This window comes from Thalassophryne amazonica, chromosome 19 (genome assembly GCF_902500255.1).
Source record: "Thalassophryne amazonica chromosome 19, fThaAma1.1, whole genome shotgun sequence".
Lineage (NCBI taxonomy): Eukaryota > Metazoa > Chordata > Actinopteri > Batrachoidiformes > Batrachoididae > Thalassophryne > Thalassophryne amazonica.
In genome coordinates, this window is record NC_047121.1 from 49,963,249 (window position 1) to 49,973,211 (window position 9,963).

General features: G+C 41.5%; 1 long non-coding RNA gene across 1 annotated transcript; it reads left to right on the forward strand.

Annotated features, from left to right (window-relative positions):
- Positions 1–225: 225 nt before the first annotated feature.
- On the forward strand, positions 226–9,694 carry LOC117500811. Its single transcript, XR_004557855.1, has 3 exons — positions 226–759; positions 9,152–9,359; positions 9,561–9,694. It is a non-coding gene; the product is annotated as an uncharacterized LOC117500811 (long non-coding RNA).
- The last annotated feature ends 269 nt before the right edge of the window (positions 9,695–9,963 follow it).

The window sequence follows — 9,963 nt, forward strand, 5'->3', positions numbered from 1 at the left end:
GACTGCCCCTCCCTGAGCCTGGTTCTGCTGGCAGTTTCTTCCTGTTAAAAGGGAGTTTTTCCTTCCTACTGTAGCCAAGTGCTTGCTCACAGGGGGTTGTTTTGACCGTTGGGGTTTTACATAATTATTGTATGGCCTTGTCTTACAATATAAAGCGCCTTGGGGCAACTGTTTGTTGTGATTTGGCGCTATATAAAAAAAAAAAATTGATTGATTGATTCATTCATTTTCTGCCGCTTATTTGGTTCCAGGTCACGGTGGCATGAAGGACAAGCACCTCATTCCATGCTTCCCTATCCTTGGCCAAGTCCTCTAATTCTTCTTGGGAGATCCTCAAGTGTTCCCAAGCAAGATGGGAAACATAAACCCTCCAGCGTATTCTGAGTCTAGCACATTGTAATGTTTGGGATGGACTACACACTGGAGTTGTGTGTTTTAGAGTTTCTTTGTTCCTGTAGTTGTCAATCAAAAGTCTGAGGTAACAATTTACGCTGTCAACCTGAAAAATGGCAGAATAAAAATGTTAGCGTTCTGTAGGCGTCTGTGTTACAGTTGTATCACTATGTTTAGCTGACTGTGCAACATTGTGTTTGTCGTTTGACAGTCATTATTTCCATTTCCCACAGCGGCTGACTTTGAGGGAAGCTGGTCAAACAGCAGAGAGGAACACAGTGCTGATATGCCACAGTTGGTGTCCAGATCTGCATGCCTTTTCCTCACTAAATGCCTTCCTGGTTTCACACTGTCCAATCAAATAAGGTACAACATAAAGTCCTCTGCAAAATATCATTACATGTGGAACATCACAGAAGTAAGAGACGCTATTAAAAATGGTATTAAAGCATGTTCTTTTCATGTGGATGCTGGCACAGTGGAGCACACACCTGGTCCAAAAACATGCCACATTCTCCAAAGGTTCATGAAAATTTACAAAGTGAAAAACTCTTGTACAATTCTAGCCAATCCTGCATGCTGATATGATTCTGTGCTGCAATGTTGATGCAGCATGCAGAGACTTTTACCTTGTTTTTTCATGAAAATGTATTTGTTATCCAATGAGACTCATTACAGCACACATTCTGCCAAGGTGTTGGTGGGTGGTGGTGGTGGTGGTGGGTGGGGGGTGCACACTATGAAAGAAAAATGAGATCTCACTGTCCCTTTATTCAGATCCCAAAAGCACTGGTTTGCACTCGGTGGATGTAATAATAACACAAATTGTTGCTCTGCGTAACAAATCCATACAAGTATGCAGTTGAGATTTTAGATGCTGGACAATAAACTGAAGAAATCAACTGTTTGAAAAGTGCCCTTGGTAGTGTTTGCTGAAACTCATTTGTAAATAGTCACCAGCAACTTGTTCCCATTTTATTAACTCTGCCAGGCAACCAGACAGAGGTTATGTGTTTACATGCATGCAGATAATCATGGAGCCAGGAGCATTTGTAACATGGAAGCTGCGCAGGAGAGTGTCTGGAAACACCAGAGAAAACAACACACTCTAATGCAGGAATTACAGTTGGCCAGGTTAACTTGAAAGGAGCTGCAGAAAGCTCTGATGTCAGAGCACATGGAAGCGGCAGGAAAGACAAGGTCAAGGTCATGGAATCTCAGTAAAGCCCTGGGAAGCTCCTGGAAGAATCTGGCCTCTGGAAAAACAAAGAATCTGGCAAAGACTGAGCTCAAATCCGTGGTTTAAGTAGCCCACTCCTGATGAGCCACTCATAAACTTCAGGTGCGAGGAGATGATGAGTTACAGGGGTTCCTGGGCTCTGCAGCACCCCACCTGTGTGAAAACAGACAAACTACACACAAGGTTTACTAAAGGGCAAAGGACCAGGGCAGACCATGACAAATATTAACGTACTGAACACACAGGATACCAAAGAATGGGACTGAATCAAGTCAAAAACTGTAAATGACAACAGCATAGCATAAAATATGTTGTAAGCCTCATAAGATAGCAGATTACAATTAGCCGAACCAGCTAGCATCCATTTATTTACAAACTTTATTGACAAACAGACAACAAAGGTGGATGCTGAATCCTCAGCAGGAGTAAACATCTGTGAGTAAACATTAGCAGTATAATTATGAAATTTTAAGGTTAAAAACAAAACCAAAACATAGTTTAGCATGTTTAAAGCTGTACTGCATGTGCTTTATTGGTGCCCAGGTAGTAAAAGGGGGAACTTATCATTTATCAACATTTCTCACTTCCCTCTGGTTGCCTCATAGTACTCTAATTTTACATACGAATCTTAGAATAAATACGGTTGAAATCATTTCACATTGCTAAAGCACAAAAGAACGTTTGGTTATTTCGTTCAATACTTTGAATGAACAGATACTTTTCTCACCCACTTCTCCATATTTTATCTTTAATTAAATCACTACTAGCTCCTTGAAAGATAATTAGCAGTCTGTTTGAGTATAAAAAATGTAAATGAGGAAACAGGGCATATCAGTTGCACACATGGACACGCACATCACGTACACACGTTTCCGCAGTGCCGTCATTTGTGAGTCTGGGAGGTCACAAGTCTGTGGTGAGTCCACGATAACTTAACCAATGGCACGTGGTGCTCTCAGTTTCAACTTTAGATGTGATTACTCCTCGCTTTACCCTTGTACAACCCCAATTCCAATGAAGTTGGGACATTGTGTAAAATGGAAATAAAAACAGAATACAATGATTTGCAAATCCTCTTCAACCTCTATTCAATTGAATACACCACAAAGACAAGATATTTAATGCACAAACTGATAGACTTTATTGCTTTTGTGCAAATATTTGCTCATTTTGAAATGGATGCCTGCAACATGTTTCAAAAAAACTGGGACAGTCAATCAATCAATCAATTTTATTTATATAGCACCAAATCACAACAAACAGTTGCCCCAAGGTGCTTTATATTGTAAGGCAAGGCCATACAATAATTACGTAAAAACCGCAGCGGTCAAAACGACCCCCTGTGAGCAAGCACTTGGCAACAGTGGGAAGGAAAAACTCCCTTTTAACAGGAAGAAACCTCCAGCAGAACCAGGCTCAGGGAGGGGCAGTCTTCTGCTGGGACTGGTTGGGACTGAGTGAGAGAACCAGGAAAAAGACATGTTGTGGAGGGGAGCAGAGATCAATCACTAATGATTAAATGCAGAGTGGTGCATACAGAGCAAAAAGAGAAAGAAACACTCAGTGCATCATGGGAACCCCCCAGCAGTCTAAGTCTATAGCAGCATAACTAAGGGATGGTTCAGGGTCACCTGATCCAGCCCTAACTATAAGCTTTAGCAAAAAGGAAAGTTTTAAGCCTAATCTTAAAAGTAGAGAGGGTGTCTGTCTCCCTGATTTGAATTGGGAGCTGGTTCCACAGGAGAGGAGCCTGAAAGGTGACGGCTCTGCCTCCCATTCTACTCTTACAAACCCTAGGAACTACAAGTAAGCCTGCAGTCTGAGAGCGAAGCGCTCTGTTGGAGTGATATGGTACTATGAGGTCCCTAAGATAAGATGGGACCTGATTATTCAAAACCTTATAAGTAAAAAGAAGACTTTTAAATTCTATTCTAGAATTAACAGGAAGCCAATGAAGAGAGGCCAATATGGGTGAGATATGCTCTCTCCTTCTAGTCCCCGTTAGTACTCTAGCTGCAGCATTTTGAATTAACTGAAGGCTTTTCAGGGAACTTTTAGGACAACCTGATAATAGTGAATTACAATAGTCCAGCCTAGAGGAAATAAATGCATGAATTAGTTTTTCAGCATCACTCTGAGACAAGACCTTTCTAATTTTACAGATATTGCGTAAATGCAAAAAAGCAGTCCTACATACGAGGGCTGTCCGTAAAGTATAGGTCCTTTTTATTTTTTTCTAAAACTATATGGATTTCATTCATATGTTTTTACGTCAGACATGCTTGAACCCTCGTGCGCATGCGTGAGTTTTTCCATGCCTGTCGGTGACGTCATTCGCCTGTGAGCACTCCTTGTGGGAGGAGTCGTCCAGCCCCTCGTCGGAATTCCTTTGTCTGAGAAGTTGCTGAGAGACTGGCGCTTTGTTTGATCAAAATTTTTTCTAAACCTGTGAGACACATCGAAGTGGACATGGTTCGAAAAATTAAGCTGGTCTTCAGTGAAAATTTTAACAGCTGATGAGAGATTTTGAGGTGATTCTGTCGCTTTAAGGACTTTTCACGGTGCAAGACGTCGCGCAGCGCTCTCAGGCGCCGTCATCAACCTGTTTCAAGCTTAAAACCTCCACATTTCAGGCTTTATTGATCCAGGACGTCGTGAGAGAACAGAGAAGTTTCAGAAGAAGTCGGTTTCAGCATTTTATCCAGATATTCCACTGCTAAAGGAGATTTTTTTAATGAAAGACGTGCAGGCGGATTGCAGCGTTGGCTCGCAGCCGCCGCGACGCTCCGCCACAGGAAAAACACCTCTGTTGGAAGCCTTGAGGACAAGTTGGAACATCTCCAGCTGATAAACAATTTCTCATATACTCACTCCACTGAAAGCCATCAAAAGCCGCCTGGATTTTACAAATGGTTATCAACACGGAGGTGTTTTTCCTGTGCCGCCGCACCGCGTCGGCTGCGTCCCGACGCGCGGACCCGTCCGCACGTCTTTCATTAAAAAAATCTCCTTTAACAGTGGAATATCTGGATGAAATGCTGAAATCGACTTCTTCTGAAACTTCTCTGTTCTCTCACGACGTCCTGGATCAATAGAGCCTGAAATGTGGAGGTTTTAAGCTTGAAACAGGCTGATGACGCTGCCTGAGAGTGCAGCGCGACGTCTCGCACCGTGAAAAGTCCTTAAAGCGACAGAATCACCTCAAAATCTCTCATCAGCTGTTAAAATTTTCACTGAAAACCAGCTTAATTTTTCGAACCATGTCCACTTTGATGTGTCTCACAGGTTTAGAAAAAATTTTGATCAAACAAAGCGCCAGTCTCTCAGCAACTTCTCAGACAAAGGAATTCCGACGAGGGGCTGGACGACTCCTCCCACAAGGAGTGCTCACAGGCGAATGACGTCACCGACAGGCATGGAAAAACTCACGCATGCGCACGAGGGTGCAAGCATGTCTGACGTAAAAACATATGAATGAAATCCATATAGTTTTTGAAAAAAATAAAAAGGACCTATACTTTACGGACAGCCCTCATATTTGTTTAATATGCGCTTTGAATGACATATCCTGATCAAAAATGACTCCAAGATTTCTCACAGTATTACTAGAGGTCAGGGTAATGCCATCCAGAGTAAGGATGTGGTTAGACACCATGTTTCTAAGATTTGTGGGGCCAAGTACAATAACTTCAGTTTTATCTGAGTTTAAAAGCAGGAAATTAGAGGTCATCCATGTCTTTATGTCTCTAAGACAATCCTGCAGTTTAGCTAATTGGTGTGTGTACTCTGGCTTCATGGATAGATAAAGCTGGGTATCATCTGCGTAACAATGAAAATTTAAGCAATGCCATCTAATAATACTGCCTAAGGGAAGCATGTATAAAGTGAATAAAATTGGTCCTAGCACAGAACCTTGTGGAACTCCATAATTAACCTTAGTCTGTGAAGAAGAGTCCCCATTTACATGAACAAATTGTAATCTATTAGATAAATATGATTCAAACCACCGCAGCGCAGTGCCTTTAATACCTATGGCATGCTCTAATCTCTGTAATAAAATTTTATGGTCAACAGTATCAAAAGCAGCACTGACGTCTAACAGAACAAGCACAGAGATGAGTCCACTGTCTGAGGCCATAAGAAGATCATTTGTAACCTTCACTAATGCTGTTTCTGTACTATGATGAATTCTAAAACCTGACTGAAACTCTTCAAATAGACCATTCCTCTGCAGATGATCAGTTAGCTGTTTTACAACTACCCTTTCAAGAATTTTTGAGAGAAAAGGAAGGTTGGAGATTGGCCTATAATTAGCTAAGATAGCTGGGTCAAGTGATGGCTTTTTAAGTAATGATTTAATTACTGCCACCTTAAACGCCTGTGGTACATAGCCAACTAATAAAGATAGATTGATCATATTTAAGATCGAAGCATTAAATAATGGTAGGGCTTCCTTGAGCAGCCTGGTAGGAATGGGGTCTAATAGACATGTTGATGGTTTGGATGAAGTAACTAATGAAAATAACTCAGACAGAACAATCTGAGAGAAAGAGTCTAACCAAATACCGGCATCACTGAAAGCAGCCAAAGATAACGATACGTCTTTGGGATGGTTATGAGTAATTTTTTCTCTAATAGTTAAAATTTTATTAGCAAAGAAAGTCATGAAGTCATTACTAGTTAAAGTTAAGGGAATACTCGGCTCAATAGAGCTCTGCCTCTTTGTCAGCCTGGCTACAGTGCTGAAAAGAAACCTGGGGTTGTTCTTATTTTCTTCAATTATTGATGAGTAGTAAGATGTCCTAGCTTTACGGAGGACTTTTTTTTTTATAAAGCAACAGACTCTTTTTCCAGGCTAAGTGAAGATCTTCTAAATTAGTGAGATGCCATTTCCTCTCCAACTTACGGGTTATCTGCTTTAAACTGCGAGTTTGTGAGTTATACCACGGAGTCAGGCACTTCTGATTTAAAGCTCTCTTTTTCAGAGGAGCTACAGCATCCAAAGTTGCCTTCAATGAGGATGTAAAACTATTGATAAGATACTCTATCTCACTTACAGAGTTTAGGTAGCTACTCTGCACTGTGTTGGTATATGGCATTAGAGAACATAAAGAAGGAATCATATCCTTAAACCTAGTTACAGCGCTTTCTGAAAGACTTCTAGTGTAATGAAACTTATTCCCCACTGCTGGGTAGTCCATCAGAGTAAATGTAAATGTTATTAAGAAATGATCAGACAGAAGGGAGTTTTCAGGGAATACTGTTAAGTCTTCAATTTCCATACCATAAGTCAGAACAAGATCTAAGATATGATTAAAGTGGTGGGTGGACTCATTTACATTTTGAGCAAAGCCAATAGAGTCTAATAATAGATTAAATGCAGTGTTGAGGCTGTCATTCTCAGCATCTGTGTGGATGTTAAATCGCCCACTATAATTATCTTATCTGAGCTAAGCACTAAGTCAGACAAAAGGTCTGAAAATTCACAGAGAAACTCACAGTAACGACCAGGTGGACGATAGATAATAACAAATAAAACTGGTTTTTGGGACTTTCAATTTGGATGGACAAGACTAAGAGTCAAGCTTTCAAATGAATTAAAGCTCTGTCTGGGTTTTTGATTAATTAATAAGCTGGAATGGAAGATTGCTGCAGATTAAACAGCTAACAGATACAGCAAAACACCGCTGTGCTCCGGAACACGAAGTGATACAATACCGCAGTGAGAGCCAACCACCAGTAGAGGCAAGCAAGAGCTGTCAAAAACCACAGTGTTTACCACTGTGTTACATCACCTTTCCTTCTAACAACACTCAATAAGCATTTGGGAACTGAGGACACTAATTGTTGAAGCTTTGTAGGTGGAATTCTTTCCCATTCTTGTTTGATGTACAACTTCAGTTGTTCAACAGTCCGGGGTCTCCGTTGTCGTATTTTGTGCTTAAATAATGCGCCACACATTTTCAGTAGGCGACAGGTCTGGACTGCAGGCAGGCCAGTCTAGTACCCGCACTCTTTTACTATGAAGCCACACTGTTGGAACACGTGCAGAATGTGGCTTGGCATTGTCTTGCTGAAATAAGCAGGGACGTCCCTGAAAAAGACGTTGCTTGGATGGCAGCATGTGTTGCTCCAAAACCTGGATGTACCTTTCAGCATTGATGGTGCCATCACAGATGTGTAAGTTGTCCATGCCATGGGCACTAACACACCTCCATACTATCACAGATGTGTAAGTTGTCCATGCCATGGGCACTAACACACCCCCATACCATCACAGATGCTGGCTTTTGAACTTTGTGCTGGTAACAATCTGGATGGTTTTCTTCCTCTTTTGTCCAGAGGACACGACGTCCATGATTTTCAAAAACAATATGAAATGTGGACTCATCAGACCACACCACACTTTTCTACTTTGCGTCTGTCCACATGTTTCAAATGATCTCGAGCCCAGAGAAGGCGGTGGTATTTCTGGATGTTGTTGATGTATGGCTTTCGCTTTGCATGGTAGAGTTTTAACTTGCACTTGTAGATGCAGCAACGAACTTTGTTAACTGACAATGGTTTTCTGAAGTGTTCCTGAGCCCACGTGGTAAGATTCTTTACACAATGATGTTGGTTTTTAATGCAGTGCCGCCTGAGGAATCGAAGGTCACGGCATTCAATGTTAGTTTTCGGCCTTGTTGCTTACATGCAGAAAGTTCTCCAGATTCTCTGATTTTTCTGATTATATTATGGACTGTAGATGATGGAATACCTAAATTCCTTGCAATTGAATGTTGCGAAACATTGTTCTTAAACTGTTGGACTATTTTGTCTGTTCTGTTCGCAGTTGTTCACAAAGTGGTGATCCTCGCCCCATCTTTGCTTGTGAAAAAGTGAAAAAACAAACAAAACAAAACTGGATGAAACGGCTTAACCCGGCTTGCCTCCTAACAGACTGACTTATGAAGTACAGACCTGGCAATTAGATAGTTTATAAAGTGTAGTCCTGGCAACCAGCCAGAAAACAAAAAGAAACTGCGCCCTCGACCAGAACCACAACAAATTTCAGCTTCAGATATGACTGACGGTGTTGAGACTATGAACACCTGGAAGTTACCAGTCACTACAGACAATTTTGTGAATCGGGATGAAATTTTTGAACAATTTGAAAGTTTGACCCAGATTTCTGCCAATAAGTAAGTCCCTTCAGCTGCTCCCTTGTTTGCACTTGGGGTCGCCACAGCAAATCCAAGGTGGATCTGCATGTTGAATTGGCACAAGTTTTACGCCGGATGCCCTTCCTGACGCAACTCCACATTACATGGAGAAATGTGGCAGGGGTGGGATTTGAACCCGGAACCTTCTGGACTGAAACCAAGTGCATTAACCACTTGGCCACCACCACCCAGATTTCTGCCAATGATGGCCATAAATACTACGTATACCAAGTTTGTTCAAGATTGACAAAGATGGATCAAGAAGTTACTTTGATGCTTCAAAACGCGCCCTGATTTGCTATTCTGGATGAAACAGGAAGGACCGGTGCTCTGTGGACTACCCCCATTATATCCCAAAGACTTGTCTGCCACCTGCTGGATGGTTAGTGGATGCTGTATAAATGATAAAAAAAAAAAATTCTGAACAGCTTTGATTAAACTTACATTTTTGTCTGCTTCTTGAGCACTGGACAAGTTGTGTACTCATCACTGCCCTCCGTCCAGTGACTAAGCTGGCGCTGATGGTGAGAAACATCACACCAATTATGTGGACAAACATAGAACAAAATAAACAGAATGGGAAAGTAAATTTGGAATTAAACAATAGATAGAATGTTTGGCTGGGGATGGTGCTAAAACCTTTTGGCGGTACTACATATTAGTGGTGGCTAACTTGAAACAGTGCCTCAGAATATTTTGAAACCCATTTCTCCCTTTTCACTCAGGCTCACCACAGCAGATCCAATATGGTTCTACCTATTGAGTGGGAGCAGATCTTACAGCAGATGCTCTTCCTGATGCAGCTCCACATTACAAGAAGGATGGGTATGGGGGGGGTTGAACCAGGAACTTCACCAGGTGGGAAGATCCACTTTGCACAGTAACAAAGCAATAACCGTTTATCAATCACACTTCTAATTCCATTAGTCACAACTAACATTTGCCACACTCTCGCCTCAGCTATGTGCTAGGCAGCTCTGCTGTCAAACGTCTCGAGGATCAAAAAAAAAAAAAAAAAGTAATTGCCTGGAGCAGATATTTTTGTCAGTCACATCCTGTCAGTTTCAGCTGTGTTGGCTGAGACACAGTGCTGCTCACATGTGCAGGTGTCTTAAATAATAAAAAAAA